This window comes from Natrix helvetica (genome assembly GCF_964273705.1).
Source record: "Natrix helvetica genome assembly, chromosome: 3".
NCBI classification, from domain to species: Eukaryota; Metazoa; Chordata; class Lepidosauria; order Squamata; family Natricidae; genus Natrix; species Natrix helvetica.
In genome coordinates this window covers 139,632,418-139,652,549 of record NC_138549.1, presented here as the reverse complement: position 1 = coordinate 139,652,549, position 20,132 = coordinate 139,632,418, and the positions used below count along the sequence as shown (strand labels likewise).

Sequence of the window (20,132 nt, the reverse complement as noted above, 5' to 3'; positions counted from 1 at the left end):
GGAAAGAAGGCAAGCAGGCAGGAAGGAGGCAGAAGGAAGGAGGGAAGAATGGAACTGGAAGGGAGGCAGGGAAGGAGGGAGGGAGAAAGGAAGGATAGGAGGATAGGGAAAGAGGAAAGAAGGCAGGCAGGCAGGGGGAAAGAGGAAGGAGGGAACTGGAAGGGAGGCAGGAAGGAAGGGAAGGAGGAAGGGAGGGTGGAAGGAAGGATAGACAAGTAAGAGGGAAAGAGGAAAGAAAGCATGTGACTACGGTGGGAGACGAGGAAAGACCGGTGTGCTATGTTATGCAGAGGTCTACTTATAACAATTTTATAGACAAATTATACTATTTACAGTCGCGCGGGGGGGGCGCGCGAAATGTTTTCTTCTTCCTAGGGGGGGCATGACAGAAAATAATTGAGAAGCACTGCCCTAACCCTAAGTTGGTTTTCCCCCCTATGGGATTTCCCCATGTATTTCACCGGAAAGCATAAAAGGTGGGGACTCGAAAAGTTGAGCCCCTCCTAACCATATCTAAGGCTAGGAATCCTTTGGTGAGCTCGGTTTTTCCCTCCGAATTCAAAGGGGCCTAACCCAACCCTACGTTGGTTTCTTCCCCCTATGGGATTTCCCCATGTATTTCACCGGAAAGCATGGAAGGTGGGGACTCAAAAGTTCGACCCCCTCCTAACCAAATCTAAAGGCTAGGAATCCATTGGTGAGGTTGGCTTTTCCCTCCGAATTCAAGGGGGCCTAACCCTAACCCTAACTTTGTTTTTTTCCCCTAGGGGATTTCCCCATGTATTTCACCGGAAAGCATAGAAGGTGGAGACTCGAAAGGCCGATCCCCCTCATAACTATATCTAAAGGCTAGGAATCCGTTGGTGAGGTCGTTTTTTCCCTCCGAATTCAAGGGGGCCTAACCCTGACCCTAATTTGGTTTTTTCGTCCTATGGGATTTCCCCATGTATTTCACCGGGAAGCATAGAAGGTGGGGACACGAAAAGTTGACCCCCTCCTAACCAAATCTAAAGGTTAGGAATCCGTTGGTGAGGTCGGTTTTTCCCTCCGAATTCTAGGGGGCCTAAAGCTAACCCTAAGTTGGTTTTTCCTCCTATGGGATTTCCCCATGTATTTCACCGGAAAGCATAGAAGGTGAGGACTCGAAACGTTGACCCCCTCCTAACCGTATTAAAAGGCTAGGAATCCGTTGGTGAGGTCAGTTTTCCCCCCCGAATTCAAGGGTCCCTAACCCTAATTCTAAGTTGGTTTTTTCCCCCTATGTGATTTCCCCATGTATTTCACCGGAAAGCATAGAAGGTGGGGACTCAAAAAGTTGACCCCCTCCTAACCGTATATAAAGGCTAGGAATCCATTGGTGAGGTCTATTTTTCACTCCGAATTCAAGGGGACCTAACCCTAAGTTGTTTTTTCCCCCTATGGAATTTCCCCATGTATTTCTTCGGAAAGCATAGAAGGTGGGGACTCGAAAGGTTGACGCCCTCCTGACCATATCTAAAGTCTAGTAATCCATTGGTGAGGTCGGTTTTTTCCTCCAAATTCAAGGGGGCCTAACTCTAACCGTAACTTTGTTGCTTCCCCTATGGGATTTCCCCATGTATTTCACCGGAAAACATAGAAGGTGGAGACTCGAAAGGCCGACCCCCTCCTAACCATATCAAAAGGCTAGGAATCCGAGTCCCTTTCGGGAGAAGGGGCGGTCTATAAATACGAATAATAAAATAAATTTGGTGAGGTCGGTTTTTCCTCCAAATTCAAGGAGGCCTAACCCTAACCGTAACTTGGTTTTTCCCCCTATGGGATTTCCCCATGTATTTCACCGGAAAGCATTGAAGGTGGAGACTCGAAAGGTTGACCCCCTCCTAACTATATCTAAGGGCTAGGAATCCGTTGGTGAGGTTGGTTTTTCCCTCCGAATTCAAGGGGGCCTAACCCAACCATACGTTGGTTTTTTCCCCATATGGGTTTTCCCCATGTATTTCACCAGCAGGCATAGACGGTTGGTGCTCGGAATCCGTTGGTCAACTTTTCGAGTCCCCACCTTCTATGCTCTCCGGTGAAATACATGGGGAGATCCCTTAGGGGAAAAAAACAACTTTGGGTTGGGTTAGGCCCCCTTGAATTCAGAGGGAAAAACCGACCTCGCCAACTGATTCCTAGCCGTTAGATATGGTTAGGAGGGGGTCAGGTTTTCGAGTCCCCACCTTCTATGCTTTCCGGTGAAATACATGGGGAAATCCCATAGGGGGAAAAAACCAACTTACGGTTAGGGTTAGCACCCCTTGAATTCGGATAGAAAAACTGACCTCGCCAACTGATTCCTAGCCGTTAGATATGGTTAGGAGGGGGTCAGGTTTTCGAGTCCCCACCTTCTATGTTTCCGGTGAAATACATGGCGAAATCCCATAGGGCTAAAAAAACAAATTAGGGTTGGGTTAGGCCCCCTTGAATTCGGAGGGAAAAACCGACCTCACCAATGAATTCGTAGCGTTTAGATATGGTTAGGAGGGGAAAACTTTTCAAGTCCCCACCTTCTATGCTTTCCGGTGAAATACATGGGGAAATCGCATAATGGGAAAAAACCAACTTTGGGTTGGGTTAGGCCCCCTTGTATTCGGAGGTAAAAACCAACCTCACCAACGGATTCCTTGCCTTCTGATATGGTTAGGAGGGGGTGAACATTTCAAGTCAACAACTTCTATGCTTTTCGGTGAAATACATGGGGAAATCCCTTAGAGCGAAAAAACGAACTGAGGATTAGGGTTAGGCCCCCTTGAATTCGGATAGAAAAACCGACCTCACCAACGGATTCCTAACACATGGGTATGGATAGAAGGGGGTCAACGTTTCGAGTCCCCACCTTCTATACTCTCCGGTGAAATACATGGGAAATCCCATCGGGGGAGAAAACCAACTTAGGGTTAGGGTTAGGCCCCCTTGAATTCGGAGGTAAAAACCGACCTCACCAATGGATTCCTAGCCTTTAGATATGGTTAGGAGGGGGTCAACGTTTCGAGAACTCAACTTCTATGCTTTCCGGTGAAATACAAGGGGAAATCCCATAGGGGGAAAAAACCAACTTAGGGTTAGGGTTAGGCCCCCTTGAATTCGGAGGGAAAAACTAACCTCACCAACGGATTCCTAGCCTTTAGATATGGTTAGGAGGGGGTCAACGTTTCGAGTCCTCAACTTCTATGCTTTCCGGTGAAATACATGGGGAAATCCCATAGGGGGAAAAAACCAACTTTGGGTTGGGTTAGGCCCCCTTGAATTCAGAGGGAATAACCGACCTCACCAACGGATTCCTTGCCTTCTGATATGGTTAGGAGGGGGTCAACATTTCAAGTCAACAACTTCTATGCTTTCCGCTGAAATACATGGGGAAATCCCTTAGGGCGAAAAAACGAACTGAGGATTAGGGTTAGGCCCCCTTGAATTTGGATAGAAAAACCGACCTCACCAACGGATTCCTAACCCATGGGTATGGATAGAAGGGGGTCAACGTTTCGAGTCCCCACCTTGTATAGTCTCCGGTGAAATACAGGGGAAATCCCATAGGGGGAAAAACCAACTTAGGGTTAGGGTTAGGCCCCCTTGAATTTGGAGGGAAAAACCGACCTCACCAATGGATTCCTAGCCTTTAGATATGGTTAGGAGGGGGTCAATCTTTTGAGTCCCCACCTTCTATGCTTTCCGGTGAAATAAATGGGGAAATCCCAGAGGGGGGAAAAATGAACTTAGGGTTGGGTTAGGCCCCCTTGAATTCGGATAGAAAAACCGACCTCACCAACGAATTCCTAACCTATAGATATGATTAGGAGGGGGTCAACGTTTCGAGTCCCCAGCTTCTATGCTTTCCGGTGAAATACATGGGGAAATCCCATAGGGGGAAAAAACCAAGTTAGGGTTAGGGTTAGGCCCTCTTGAATTCGGATAGAAAAACCGACCTCACCAACGGATTCCTAGCTTTTGGATATGATTAGGAGGGGGTCAACCTTTCGAGTCCTCAACTTCTATGCTTTCCGTTGAATTAAATGGGGAAATCCCATAGGGGGAAAAAACCAACTTAGGGTTAGGGTTAGGCCCCCTGAATTCGGATAGAAAAACCGACCTCACCAATGGATTCTAGCCTTTAGATATGGTTAGGAGGGCGTGAATCTTACGAGCACCAACCTTCTATGCTTTCCGTTGAAATACATGGGGAAATCCCATAGGGGAGAAAACCAAATTAGGGTTAGGGTTAGGCCCGCTTGAATTTGGAGGGAAAAACCGACCTCACCAACGGATTCCTAACGCATGGGTATGGATAGACGGGGATCGACTTTTCGAGTCCCCACCTTCTATGCTTTCTGGTGAAGTACATGGGGAAATCCCATAGCGGGGAAAAACCAAATTAGGGTCAGTGTTAGGCCCCCTTGAATTCGGAGGGAAAAACTGACCTCACCAACGAATTCCTAGCCGTTAGATATGGTTAGGAGGGGGTCAGGTTTTCGAGTCCCCACCTTCTATGCTTTCCGGTGAAATACATGGCGAAATCCCATAGGGCGAAAAAAACAAATTAGGGTTGGGTTAGACCCCCTTGAATTCGGAGGTAAAAACCGACCTCACCAATGGATTCCTAGCCTTTAGATATGGTTAGGAGGGGGACAACGTTTCGAGTCCCCACCTTGTATGCTTTCCGGTGAAATACATGGGGAAATCCCATAGGAGGAAAAAACCAACTTAGGGTTAGGGTTAGGCCCCCTTGAATTCAGATGGAAAAACCAACCTCACCAATGGATTCCTAACCTTTAGATATGGTTAGGAGGGGGTTACCTTTTCGAGTCCCAACGTTCTATGCTTTCCGGTGAAATACATGGGGAAATCCCATAGGGGGAAAAACCCAACTTAGGGTTAGGCCTCCTTGAATTCGGAGGGAAAAACTGACCTCAACAACGGATTCCTAGCCTTTAGATTTGGTTAGGAGGGGGTCAACGTTTCGAGTCCTCAACTTCTATGCTTTCCGTTGAATTAAATGGGGAAATCCCGTAGGGGAAAAAAACCAACTTAGGGTTAGGGTTAGGCCCCCTTGAATTCAGATGGAAAAACCAACCTCACCAATGGATTCCTAACCTTTAGATATGGTTAGGAGGGGGTTACCTTTTCGAGTCCCAACGTTCTATGCTTTCCGGTGAAATACATGGGGAAATCCCATAGGGGGAAAAAACCAACTTAGGGTTAGGCCTCCTTGAATTCGGAGGGAAAAACTGACCTCAACAACGGATTCCTAGCCTTTAGATTTGGTTAGGAGGGGGTCAACGTTTCGAGTCCTCAACTTCTATGCTTTCCGTTGAATTAAATGGGGAAATCCCGTAGGGGAAAAAAACCAACTTAGGGTTAGGGTTAGGCCCCCTTGAATTCGGAGGGAAAAACTGACCTCACCAACGGATTCCTAGCCTTTAGATTTGGTTAGGAGGGGGTCAACCTTTCGAGTCCTCAACTTCTATGCTTTCCGTTGAATTAAATGGGGAAATCTCGTAGGGGAAAAAAACCAACTTAGGGTTAGGGTTAGGCCCCCTTGAATTCAGATGGAAAAACCAACCTCACCAATGGATTCCTAACCTTTAGATATGGTTAGGAGGGGGTTACCTTTTCGAGTCCCAACGTTCTATGCTTTCCGGTGAAATACATGGGGAAATCCCATAGGGGGAAAAAACCAACTTAGGGTTAGGCCTCCTTGAATTCGGAGGGAAAAACCAACCTCAACAACGGATTCCTAGCCTTTAGATTTGGTTAGGAGGGGGTCAACGTTTCGAGTCCTCAACTTCTATGCTTTCCGTTGAATTAAATGGGGAAATCCCGTAGGGGAAAAAAACCAACTTAGGGTTAGGGTTAGGCCCCCTTGAATTCGGAGGGAAAAACTGACCTCACCAACGGATTCATAGCCTTTATATATAGTTAGGACGAGGTCAACGTTTCGAGCATAGAAGGTGGGGACTCGAAATGTTGACCCCGTCCTAACCATATCTAAAGGCTAGGAATCCGTTGGTGAGGTCGGTTTTTCTATCCGAATTCAAGGGAGCCTAACTCTAAGCCTAATTTGGTTTTTTCCCCCCTATGGGATTTCCCCATGTATTTCACCGGAAAGCATAGAAGGTGGGGACTCGAAAAGTTGACCCCCTCGTAACCATATCTAAGGCTATTAATCCATTGGTGAGGTCTGTTTTTACCTCTGAATTCAAGGGGGCCTAACCCTAACCCTACGTTTGTTTTTTCCCCCTATGGGATTTCCCCATGTATTTCACCGGAACGCATAGAAGGTGGGGACTTAAAAAGTTGACCCCCTCCTAAATATATATAAAGGCTTGAAATCCAATGGTTTTCAAGTTTCAAGTTTATTTCATTTATAGACCGCCCCAACGCCCCGAAAGGACTCGGGGCGGTGTGCAGGAACCAGATTAAAAAACCGCATACAATAAATACTCTTAAAACCAGATTAAAGGGTGAAGTCGAATTCAAGAGGGCCTAACCCTAACCCTAAGTTGGTTTTTTCCCCCTATGGGATTTCCCCATGTATTTCACCGGAAAGCATAGACGGTGGGGACTCGAAAAGTTGACCCCCTCCTAAACTTATATAAGGCTAGGAATCCATTGGTGAGGTTGGTTTTTCCCTCCGAATTCAAGGTGGCCTAACCCTAACCCTAACTTGGTTTTTTCCCCCTATGTGATTTCCCCATGTATTTCACCGGAAAGCATAGAAGGTGGGGACTCAAAAAGTTGACCCCCTCCTAACCAAATCTAAAGGTTAGGAATCCGTTGGTGAGGTCGGTTTTTCCCTCCGAATTCTAGGGGGCCTAAAGCTAACCCTAAGTTGTTTTTTCCCCCTATGGGATTTCCCCATGTATTTCACCGGAAAGCATAGAAGGTGAGGACTCGAAACGTTGACCCCCTCCTAACCGTATTAAAAGGCTAGGAATCCGTTGGTGAGGTCAGTTTTTCCCCCCGAATTCAAGGGTCCCTAACCCTAATTCTAAGTTTGTTTTTTCCTCCTATGTGATTTCCCCATGTATTTCACCGGAAAGCATAGAAGGTGGGGACTCAAAAAGTTGACCCCCTCCTAAGCGTATATAAAGGCTAGGAATCCATTGGTGAGGTCTATTTTTCACTCCGAATTCAAGGGGACCTAACCCTAAGTTGTTTTTTCCCCCTATGGAATTTCCCCATGTATTTCATCGGAAAGCATAGAAGGTGGGGACTCGAAAGGTTGACACCCTCCTGACCATATCTAAAGTCTAGTAATCCATTGGTGAGGTCGGTTTTTCCCTCCAAATTCAAGGGGGCCTAACTCTAACCGTAACTTTGTTGCTTCCCCTATGGGATTTCCCCATGTATTTCACCGGAAAGCATAGAAGTTGGAGACTCGAAAGGCCGACCCCCTCCTAACCATATCAAAAGGCTAGGAATCCTTTGGTGAGGTCGGTTTTTCCTCCAAATTCAAGGAGGCCTAACCGTAACCCTAACTTGGTTTTTTCCCCTATGGGATTTCCCCATGTATTTCACCGGAAAGTATTGAAGGTGGGGCTCGAAAGGCCGACCCCCTCCTAACCATATCAAAAGGCTAGGAATCCTTTGGTGAGGTTGGTTTTTCCCTCCGAATTCAAGTGGGCCTAACCCTAACCCTAACTTTGTTTTTTCCCCTATGGGATTTCCCCATGTATTTCACCGGAAAGCATTGAAGGTGGAGACTCGAAAAGTTGAGCCCCTCCTAACCATATCAAAAGGCTAGGAATCCTTTGGTGAGGTCGGTTTTTCCTCCAAATTCAAGGGGGCCTAACCCTAACCCTAAGTTGGTTTTGTCCCCCTATGGGATTTCCCCATGTATTTCACCGGGAAGCATAGATGGTGGGGACTCGAAAAGGCCACCCCCTTCTATCCATTCCCATGGGTTAGGAATCCCTCGAAAAGGCCACCCCCTTCTATCCATTCCCATGGGTTAGGAATCCCTTAGTGAAATCCCCTAGGGGAAAAAAACAAAGTTAGGGTTAGGGTTAGGCCCCCTTGAATTCGGAGGGAAAAGCCAACCTCACCAATGGATTCCTAGCCTTTAGATTTGGTTAGGAGGGGGTCGAACTTTCGAGTACCCACCTTATATGATTTCCGGTGAAATACATGGGGAAACCCCATAGGGTGAAAAAACCAACTTAGGGTTAGGGTTAGGCCCCCTTGAATTCGGAGGGAAAAACCGACCTCACCAACGGATTCCTAGCCTTTAGATATGGTTAGGAGGCGGTCAAATATTTGAGTCCTCACCTTCTATGCTTCCCGGTGAAATACATGGGGAAATCCCATAGGGGGAAAAAACCAAGTTAGGGTTAGGGTTAGGCCCCCTTAAATTCGGAGGGAAAAGTTGACCACACCAACGGATTCCTAGCTTTTGGATATGGTTAGGAGGGGGCAACTTTTCGAGTCCCCACCTTCTATGCTTTCCGTGCTTTCCATGCTGAAATACATGGGGAAATCCCATAATGGGAAAAAACCAACTTTGGGTTGGGTTAGGCCCCCTTGTATTCGGAGGTAAAAACCGACCTCACCAACGGATTCCTTGCCTTCTGATATGGTTAGGAGGGGGTGAACATTTCAAGTCAACAACTTCTATGCTTTTCGGTGAAATACATGGGGAAATCCCTTAGAGCGAAAAAACGAACTGAGGATTAGGGTTAGGCCCCCTTGAATTCGGATAGAAAAACCGACCTCACCAACGGATTCCTAACACAGGGGTATGGATAGAAGGGGGTCAATGTTTCGAGTCCCCACCTTCTATACTCTCCGGTGAAATACATGGGAAATCCCATCAGGGGAGAAAACCAACTTAGGGTTAGGGTTAGGCCCCCTTGAATTCGGAGGGAAAAACTGACCTCACCAACGGATTCCTAGCCTTTAGATATGGTTAGGAGTGGGTCAACGTTTCGAGTCCTCAACTTCTATGCTTTCCGTGCTTTCCATGCTGAAATACATGGGGAAATCCCATAATGGGAAAAAACCAACTTTGGGTTGGGTTAGGCCCCCTTGTATTCGGAGGTAAAAACCGACCTCACCAACGGATTCCTTGCCTTCTGATATGGTTAGGAGGGGGTGAACATTTCAAGTCAACAACTTCTATGCTTTTCGGTGAAATACATGGGGAAATCCCAGAGGGGGGAAAAATGAACTTAGGGTTGGGTTAGGCCCCCTTGAATTCGGATAGAAAAACCGACCTCACCAACGGATTCCTAACACATGGCTATGGATAGAAGGGGGTCAATGTTTCGAGTCCCCACCTTCTATACTCTCCGGTGAAATACATGGGGAAATCCCATAGGGGGAAAAAACCAACTTTGGGTTGGGTTAGGCCCCCTTGAATTCAGAGGGAAAAACCGACCTCACCAACGGATTCCTTGCCTTCTGATATGGTTAGGAGGGGGTTAACATTTCAAGTCAACAACTTCTATGCTTTCCACTGAAATACATGGGGAAATCCCTTAGGGCGAAAAAACGAACTGAGGATTAGGGTTAGGCCCCCTTGAATTTGGATAGAAAAACCGACCTCACCAACGGATTCCTAACCCATGGGTATGGATAGAAGGGGGTCAACGTTTCGAGTCCCCACCTTGTATAGTCTCCGGTGAAATATAGGGGAAATCCCATAGGGGGAAAAACCAACTTAGGGTTAGGGTTAGGCCCCCTTGAATTTGGAGGGAAAAACCGACCTCACCAATGGATTCCTAGCCTTTAGATATGGTTAGGAGGGGGTCAATCTTTTGAGTCCCCACCTTCTATGCTTTCTGGTGAAATAAATGGGGAAATCCCAGGGGGGGAAAAAATGAACTTAGGGTTGGGTTAGGCCCCCTTGAATTCGGATAGAAAATTCAAGGGGGCCTAACTCTAAGCCTAATTTGGTTTTTTCCCCCCTATGGGATTTTCCCATGTATTTCCACCGGAAAGCATAGAAGGTGGGGACTCGAAAACTTGACCCTCTCCTAACCATATCTAAAGGCGAGGAATCCGTTGGTGAGGTCGGTTTTTCCCTCCGAATTCAAGGGGGGCTCACCCCAACCCTAAGTTGGTTTTTTCCCCCTATGGGATTTCCCCATTTATTTCACCGTAAATCATTGAAGGTGGGGACTCGAAAAGTTGAGCCCCTCCTAACCATATCAAAAGGCAAGGAATACCTTGGTGAGGTCGGTTTTTCCATCCGAATTCAAGGGGGCCTAACCCTAACCCTAACTTGGTTTTTTCCCCCTATGGGATTTCCCCATGTATTTCAACAGAAAGCATAGAAGGTGAGGACTCGAAACGTTGACCCCCCCATAATAATATCGAAAGGCTAGGAATCCGTTGGTGAGGTCGGTTTTTCCCTCCGAATTCAAGGGGGCGTAACCCTAACCCTAAGTTGGTTTTTCCCCCTATGGGATTTCCCCATGTATTTCACCAGAAAGCATAAAAGGTGGGGACTCGAAAAGTTGAGCCCCTCCTAACCATATCTAAGGCTAGGAATCCTTTGGTGAGCTCGGTTTTTCCCTCCGAATTCAAAGGGGCCTAACCCAACCCTACGTTGGTTTCTTCCCCCTATGGGATTTCCCCATGTATTTCACCGGAAAGCATAGAAGGTGGGGACTCGAAAGTTCGACCCCCTCCTAACCAAATCTAAAGGCTAGGAATCCATTGGTGAGGTTGGCTTTTCCCTCCAAATTCAAGGGGGCCTAACCCTAACCCTAACTTTGTTTTTTTCCCCTAGGGGATTTCCCCATGTATTTCACCGGAAAGCATAGAAGGTGGAGACTCGAAAGGCCGATCCCCCTCATAACTATATCTAAAGGCTAGGAATCCGTTGGTGAGGTCGTTTTTTCCCTCCGAATTCAAGGGGGCCTAACCCTGACCCTAACTTGGTTTTTTCCCCCTATGGGATTTCCCCATGTATTTCACCGCAAAGCATAGAAGGTGTGGACTCGAAAACCTGACCCCCTCCTAACCATATCAAAAGGCTAGGAATTCGTTGGTGAGGTCGGTTTTTCCCTCCGAATTCAAGGGGGGCTCACCCCAACCCTAAGTTGGTTTTTTCCCCCTATGGGATTTCCCCATGTATTTCACCGGAAAGCATAGAAGGTGGGGACTCGAAAAGGTGACCCCCTTCTATCCATACCCATGGGTTAGGAATCCGTTGGTGAGGTTGGTTTTCCCCTCCAAATTCAAGGGGGCCTAACCCTAACCCTAACTTTGTTTTTTCCCCTATGGGATTTCCCCATGTATTTCACCGGAAAGCATTGAAGGTGGAGACTCGAAAAGTTGAGCCCCTCCTAACCATATCAAAAGGCTAGAAATCCTTTGGTGAGGTCGGTTTTTCCTCCAAATTCAAGGGGGCCTAACCCTAACCCTAAGTTGGTTTTGTCCCCCTATGGGATTTCCCCATGTATTTCACCTGGAAGCATAGATGGTGGGGACTCGAAAAGGCCACCCCCTTCTATCCATTCCCATGGGTTAGGAATCCGTTAGTGAGGTCGGTTTTTCCCTCCGAATTCAAGGGGGCCCAACCCTAACCCTAAGATGGTTTTTTCCCCCTATAGAATTTCCCCATGTATTTCACCGTAAATCATTGAAGGTGGGGAGTTGAAAAGTTGAGCCCCTCCTAACCATATCAAAAGGCGAGGAATACCTTGGTGAGGTCGGTTTTTCCATCCGAATTCAAGGGGGCCTAACCCTAACCCTAACTTGGTTTTTTCCCCCTATGGGATTTCCCCATGTATTTCAACAGAAAGCATAGAAGGTGAGGACTCGAAACGTTGACCCCCCCATAATAATATCGAAAGGCTAGGAATCCGTTGGTGAGGTCGGTTTTTCCCTCCGAATTCAAGGGGGCGTAACCCTAACCCTAAGTTGGTTTTTCCCCCTATGGGATTTCCCCATGTATTTCACCGGAAAGCATAAAAGGTGGGGACTCGAAAAGTTGAGCCCCTCCTAACCATATCTAAGGCTAGGAATCCTTTGGTGAGCTCGGTTTTTCCCTCCGAATTCAAAGGGGCCTAACCCAACCCTACGTTGGTTTCTTCCCCCTATGGAATTTCCCCATGTATTTCACCGGAAAGCATAGAAGGTGGGGACTCGAAAGTTCGACCCCCTCCTAACCAAATCTAAAGGCTAGGAATCCATTGGTGAGGTTGGCTTTTCCCTCCGAATTCAAGGGGGCCTAACCCTAACCCTAACTTTGTTTTTTTCCCCTAGGGGATTTCCCCATGTATTTCACCGGAAAGCATAGAAGGTGGAGACTCGAAAGGCCGATCCCCCTCATAACTATATCTAAAGGCTAGGAATCCATTGGTGAGGTCTATTTTTCACTCCGAATTCAAGGGGACCTAACCCTAAGTTGTTTTTTCCCCCTATGGAATTTCCCCATGTATTTCATCGGAAAGCATAGAAGGTGGGGACTCGAAAGGTTGACGCCCTCCTGACCATATCTAAAGTCTAGTAATCCATTGGTGAGGTCGGTTTTTCCCTCCAAATTCAAGGGGGCCTAACTCTAACCGTAACTTTGTTGCTTCCCCTATGGGATTTCCCCATGTATTTCACCGGAAAGCATAGAAGTTGGAGACTCGAAAGGCCGACCCCCTCCTAACCATATCAAAAGGCTAGGAATCCTTTGGTGAGGTCGGTTTTTCCTCCAAATTCAAGGAGGCCTAACCGTAACCCTAACTTGGTTTTTTCCCCTATGGGATTTCCCCATGTATTTCACCGGAAAGTATTGAAGGTGGGGCTCGAAAGGCCGACCCCCTCCTAACCATATCAAAAGGCTAGGAATCCTTTGGTGAGGTTGGTTTTTCCCTCCGAATTCAAGTGGGCCTAACCCTAACCCTAACTTTGTTTTTTCCCCTATGGGATTTCCCCATGTATTTCACCGGAAAGGTCGGTTTTTCCCTCCAAATTCAAGGGGGCCTAACTCTAACCGCAACTTTGTTGCTTCCCCTATGGGATTTCCCCATGTATTTCACCGGAAAGCATAGAAGTTGGAGACTCGAAAGGCCGACCCCCTCCTAACCATATCAAAAGGCTAGGAATCCTTTGGTGAGGTCGGTTTTTCCTCCAAATTCAAGGAGGCCTAACCGTAACCCTAACTTGGTTTTTTCCCCTATGGGATTTCCCCATGTATTTCACCGGAAAGTATTGAAGGTGGGGCTCGAAAGGCCGACCCCCTCCTAACCATATCAAAAGGCTAGGAATCCTTTGGTGAGGTTGGTTTTTCCCTCCGAATTCAAGTGGGCCTAACCCTAACCCTAACTTTGTTTTTTCCCCTATGGGATTTCCCCATGTATTTCACCGGAAAGGTCGGTTTTTCCCTCCAAATTCAAGGGGGCCTAACTCTAACCGAAACTTTGTTGCTTCCCCTATGGGATTTCCCCATGTATTTCACCGGAAAGCATAGAAGTTGGAGACTCGAAAGGCCGACCCCCTCCTAACCATATCAAAAGGCTAGGAATCCTTTGGTGAGGTCGGTTTTTCCTCCAAATTCAAGGAGGCCTAACCGTAACCCTAAGTTGGTTTTGTCCCCCTATGGGATTTCCCCATGTATTTCACCGGGAAGCATAGATGGTGGGGACTCGAAAAGGCCACCCCCTTCTATCCATTCCCATGGGTTAGGAATCCGTTAGTGGGGTCGGTTTTTCCTTCCGAATTCAAGGGGGCCCAACCCTAACCCTAAGATGGTTTTTTCCCCCTATAGAATTTCCCCATTTATTTCACCGTAAATCATTGAAGGTGGGGACTCGAAAAGTTGAGCCCCTCCTAACCATATCAAAAGGCGAGGAATACCTTGGTGAGGTCGGTTTTTCCATCCGAATTCAAGGGGGCCTAACCCTAACCCTAACTTGGTTTTTTCCCCCTATGGGATTTCCCCATGTATTTCAACAGAAAGCATAGAAGGTGAGGACTCGAAACGTTGACCCCCCCATAATAATATCGAAAGGCTAGGAATCCGTTGGTGAGGTCGGTTTTTCCCTCCGAATTCAAGGGGGCGTAACCCTAACCCTAAGTTGGTTTTTCCCCCTATGGGATTTCCCCATGTATTTCACCGGAAAGCATAAAAGGTGGGGACTCGAAAAGTTGAGCCCCTCCTAACCATATCTAAGGCTAGGAATCCTTTGGTGAGCTCGGTTTTTCCCTCCGAATTCAAAGGGGCCTAACCCAACCCTACGTTGGTTTCTTCCCCCTATGGAATTTCCCCATGTATTTCACCGGAAAGCATAGAAGGTGGGGACTCGAAAGTTCGACCCCCTCCTAACCAAATCTAAAGGCTAGGAATCCATTGGTGAGGTTGGCTTTTCCCTCCGAATTCAAGGGGGCCTAACCCTAACCCTAACTTTGTTTTTTTCCCCTAGGGGATTTCCCCATGTATTTCACCGGAAAACATAGAAGGTGGAGACTCGAAAGGCCGATCCCCCTCATAACTATATCTAAAGGCTAGGAATCCATTGGTGAGGTCTATTTTTCACTCCGAATTCAAGGGGACCTAACCCTAAGTTGTTTTTTCCCCCTATGGAATTTCCCCATGTATTTCATCGGAAAGCATAGAAGGTGGGGACTCGAAAGGTTGACGCCCTCCTGACCATATCTAAAGTCTAGTAATCCATTGGTGAGGTCGGTTTTTCCCTCCAAATTCAAGGGGGCCTAACTCTAACCGTAACTTTGTTGCTTCCCCTATGGGATTTCCCCATGTATTTCACCGGAAAGCATAGAAGTTGGAGACTCGAAAGGCCGACCCCCTCCTAACCATATCAAAAGGCTAGGAATCCTTTGGTGAGGTCGGTTTTTCCTCCAAATTCAAGGAGGCCTAACCGTAACCCTAACTTGGTTTTTTCCCCTATGGGATTTCCCCATGTATTTCACCGGAAAGTATTGAAGGTGGGGCTCGAAAGGCCGACCCCCTCCTAACCATATCAAAAGGCTAGGAATCCTTTGGTGAGGTTGGTTTTTCCCTCCGAATTCAAGTGGGCCTAACCCTAACCCTAACTTTGTTTTTTCCCCTATGGGATTTCCCCATGTATTTCACCGGAAAGGTCGGTTTTTCCCTCCAAATTCAAGGGGGCCTAACTCTAACCGCAACTTCGTTGCTTCCCCTATGGGATTTCCCCATGTATTTCACCGGAAAGCATAGAAGTTGGAGACTCGAAAGGCCGACCCCCTCCTAACCATATCAAAAGGCTAGGAATCCTTTGGTGAGGTTGGTTTTTCCTCCAAATTCAAGGAGGCCTAACCGTAACCCTAACTTGGTTTTTTCCCCTATGGGATTTCCCCATGTATTTCACCGGAAAGTATTGAAGGTGGGGCTCGAAAGGCCGACCCCCTCCTAACCATATCAAAAGGCTAGGAATCCTTTGGTGAGGTTGGTTTTTCCCTCCGAATTCAAGTGGGCCTAACCCTAACCCTAACTTTGTTTTTTCCCCTATGGGATTTCCCCATGTATTTCACCGGAAAGCATTGAAGGTGGAGACTCGAAAAGTTGAGCCCCTCCTAACCATATCAAAAGGCGAGGAATACCTTGGTGAAGTCAAATTCAAGAGGGCCTAACCGTAACCCTAAATTGGTTTTTTCGCCCTATAGGATTTCCCCGTGTATTTCACCGGAAAGCATAGAAGGTGGGGACTCGAAAACTTGACCCCCTCGTAACCATATCTAAGGCTATTAATCCATTGGTGAGGTCTGTTTTTACCTCTGAATTCAAGGGGGCCTAACCCTAACCCTAACTTTGTTTTTTCCCCTATGGGATTTCCCCATGTATTTCACCGGAAAGGTCGGTTTTTCCCTCCAAATTCAAGGGGGCCTAACTCTAACCGCAACTTTGTTGCTTCCCCTATGGGATTTCCCCATGTATTTCACCGGAAAGCATAGAAGTTGGAGACTCGAAAGGCCGACCCCCTCCTAACCATATCAAAAGGCTAGGAATCCTTTGGTGAGGTCGGTTTTTCCTCCAAATTCAAGGAGGCCTAACCGTAACCCTAAGTTGGTTTTGTCCCCCTATGGGATTTCCCCATGTATTTCACCGGGAAGCATAGATGGTGGGGACTCGAAAAGGCCACCCCCTTCTATCCATTCCCATGGGTTAGGAATCCGTTAGTGGGGTCGGTTTTTCCTTCCGAATTCAAGGGGGCCCAACCCTAACCCTAAGATGGTTTTTTCCCCCTATAGAATTTCCCCATTTATTTCACCGTAAATCATTGAAGGTGGGGACTCGAAAAGTTGAGCCCCTCCTAACCATATCAAAAGGCGAGGAATACCTTGGTGAGGTCGGTTTTTCCATCCGAATTCAAGGGGGCCTAACCCAAACCCTAACTTGGTTTTTTCCCCCTATGGGATTTCCCCATGTATTTCAACAGAAAGCATAGAAGGTGAGGACTCGAAACGTTGACCCCCCCATAATAATATCGAAAGGCTAGGAATCCGTTGGTGAGGTCGGTTTTTCCCTCCGAATTCAAGGGGGCGTAACCCTAACCCTAAGTTGGTTTTTCCCCCTATGGGATTTCCCCATGTATTTCATCAGAAAGCATAAAAGGTGGGGACTCGAAAAGTTGAGCCCCTCCTAACCATATCTAAAGGCTAGGAATCCATTGGTGAGGTTGGCTTTTCCCTCCAAATTCAAGGGGGCCTAACCCTAACCCTAACTTTGTTTTTTTCCCCTAGGGGATTTCCCCATGTATTTCACCGGAAAGCATAGAAGGTGGAGACTCGAAAGGCCGATCCCCCTCATAACTATATCTAAAGGCTAGGAATCCGTTGGTGAGGTCGTTTTTTCCCTCCGAATTCAAGGGGGCCTAACCCTGACCCTAATTTGGTTTTTTCCCCCTATGGGATTTCCCCATGTATTTCACCGCAAAGCATAGAAGGTGTGGACTCGAAAACCTGACCCCCTCCTAACCATATCAAAAGGCTAGGAATCCGTTGGTGAGGTCGGTTTTTCCCTCCGAATTCAAGGGGGGCTCACCCCAACCCTAAGTTGGTTTTTTCCCCCTATGGGATTTCCCCATGTATTTCACCGCAAAGCATAGAAGGTGGGGACTCAAAAAGTTGACCCCCTCCTAACCGTATATAAAGGCTAGGAATCCTTTGGTGAGGTCAGTTTTTCCCCCCGAATTCAAGGGTCCCTAACCCTAATTCTAAGTTGGTTTTTTCCCCCTATGTGATTTCCCCATGTATTTCACCGGAAAGCATAGAAGGTGGGGACTCAAAAAGTTGACCCCCTCCTAACCGTATATAAAGGCTAGGAATCCATTGGTGAGGTCTATTTTTCACTCCGAATTCAAGGGGACCTAACCCTAAGTTGTTTTTTCCCCCTATGGAATTTCCCCATGTATTTCATCGGAAAGCATAGAAGGTGGGGACTCGAAAGGTTGACGCCCTCCTGACCATATCTAAAGTCTAGTAATCCATTGGTGAGGTCGGTTTTTCCCTCCAAATTCAAGGGGGCCTAACTCTAACCGTAACTTTGTTGCTTCCCCTATGGGATTTCCCCATGTATTTCACCGGAAAGCATAGAAGGTGGAGACTCGAAAGGCCGACCCCCTCCTAACCATATCAAAAGGCTAGGAATCCTTTGGTGAGGTCGGTTTTTCCTCCAAATTCAAGGAGGCCTAACCCTAACCGTAACTTGGTTTTTCCCCCCTATGGGATTTCCCCATGTATTTCACCGGAAAGCATTGAATGTGGGGACTCGAAAAGTTGAGCCCCTCCTAACCATATCTAACAGCTAGGAATCGATTGGTGAGGTCTATTTTTCACTCCGAATTCAAAGGGGCCTAACCCAACCCTACGTTGGTTTTTCCCCCCTATGGGATTTCCCTATGTATTTCACCGGAAAGCATAGAAGGTGGGGACTCGAAAGGTTGACCCCCTCCTAACTATATCTAAGGGCTAGGAATCCGTTGGTGAGCTCGGTTTTTCCCTCCGAATTCAAAGGGGCCTAACCCAACCCTACGTTGGTTTTTTCCCCCTATGGGATTTCCCCATGTATTTCACCGGAAAGCATTGAAGGTGGAGACTCGAAAGGTTGACCCCCTCCTAACTATATCTAAGGGCTAGGAATCCCTTGGTGAGGTTGGTTTTTCCCTCCGAATTCAAGGGGGCCTAACCCTAACCCTAAGTTGGTTTCCCCCCCTATGGGATTTCCCCATGTATTTCACCGCAAACCATAGAAGGTGGGGACTCGAAAAGTTGACCCCCTCCTAATCATATCTAAAGGCGAGGAATCCGTTGGTGAGGTCAGTTTTTCCCTCCGAATTCAAGGGGACCTAACCCTAAGTTGTTTTTTCCCCCTATGGAATTTCCCCATGTATTTCATCGGAAAGCATAGAAGGTGGGGACTCGAAAGGTTGACGCCCTCCTGACCATATCTAAAGTCTAGTAATCCATTGGTGGGGTCAGTTTTTCCCTCCAAATTCAAGGGGGCCTAACTCTAACCGTAACTTTGTTGCTTCCCCTATGGGATTTCCCCATGTATTTCACCGGAAAGCATAGAAGGTGGAGACTCGAAAGGCCGACCCCCTCGTAACCATATCTAACAGCTAGGAATCGATTGGTGAGGTCTATTTTTCACTCCGAATTCAAAGGGGCCTAACCCAACCCTACGTTGGTTTTTTCCCCCTATGGGATTTCCCTATGTATTTCACCGGAAAGCATAGAAGGTGGGGACTCGAAAGGTTGACCCCCTCCTAACTATATCTAAGGGCTAGGAATCCGTTGGTGAGCTTGGTTTTTCCCTCCGAATTCAAAGGGGCCTAACCCAACCCTACGTTGGTTTCTTCCCCCTATGGGATTTCCCCATGTATTTCACCGGAAAGCATAGAAGGTGGGGACTCGAAAGTTCGACCCCCTCCTAACCAAATCTAAAGGCTAGGAATCCATTGGTGAGGTTGGCTTTTCCCTCCAAATTCAAGGGGGCCTAACCCTAACCCTAACTTTGTTTTTTTCCCCTAGGGGATTTCCCCATGTATTTCACCGGAAAGCATAGAAGGTGGAGACTCGAAAGGCCGATCCCCCTCATAACTATATCTAAAGGCTAGGAATCCGTTGGTGAGGTCGTTTTTTCCCTCCGAATTCAAGGGGGCCTAACCCTGACCCTAACTTGGTTTTTTCCCCCTATGGGATTTCCCCATGTATTTCACCGCAAAGCATAGAAGGTGTGGACTCGAAAACCTGACCCCCTCCTAACCATATCAAAAGGCTAGGAATTCGTTGGTGAGGTCGGTTTTTCCCTCCGAATTCAAGGGGGGCTCACCCCAACCCTAAGTTGGTTTTTTCCCCCTATGGGATTTCCCCATGTATTTCACCGGAAAGCATAGAAGGTGGGGACTCGAAAAGGTGACCCCCTTCTATCCATACCCATGGGTTAGGAATCCGTTGGTGAGGTTGGTTTTCCCCTCCAAATTCAAGGGGGCCTAACCCTAACCCTAACTTTGTTTTTTCCCCTATGGGATTTCCCCATGTATTTCACCGGAAAGCATTGAAGGTGGAGACTCGAAAAGTTGAGCCCCTCCTAACCATATCAAAAGGCTAGAAATCCTTTGGTGAGGTCGGTTTTTCCTCCAAATTCAAGGGGGCCTAACCCTAACCCTAAGTTGGTTTTGTCCCCCTATGGGATTTCCCCATGTATTTCACCTGGAAGCATAGATGGTGGGGACTCGAAAAGGCCACCCCCTTCTATCCATTCCCATGGGTTAGGAATCCGTTAGTGAGGTCGGTTTTTCCCTCCGAATTCAAGGGGGCCCAACCCTAACCCTAAGATGGTTTTTTCCCCCTATAGAATTTCCCCATGTATTTCACCGTAAATCATTGAAGGTGGGGAGTTGAAAAGTTGAGCCCCTCCTAACCATATCAAAAGGCTAGTAATCCGTTGGTGAGGTCGGTTTTTCCCTCCGAATTCAAGGGGGCGTAACCCTAACCCTAAGTTGGTTTTTCCCCCTATGGGATTTCCCCATGTATTTCACCGGAAAGCATAAAAGGTGGGGACTCGAAAAGTTGAGCCCCTCCTAACCATATCTAAGGCTAGGAATCCTTTGGTGAGCTCGGTTTTTCCCTCCGAATTCAAAGGGGCCTAACCCAACCCTACGTTGGTTTCTTCCCCCTATGGAATTTCCCCA

General features: G+C 47.4%; 1 protein-coding gene across 4 annotated transcripts in view; it reads left to right on the top strand.

Annotated features, from left to right (window-relative positions):
- DRAM2 (DNA damage regulated autophagy modulator 2) overlaps nucleotides 1-20,132 on the top strand; it is an 87,965-nt gene that overhangs the window by 8,567 nt on the left and 59,266 nt on the right. The window lies entirely within an intron of this gene.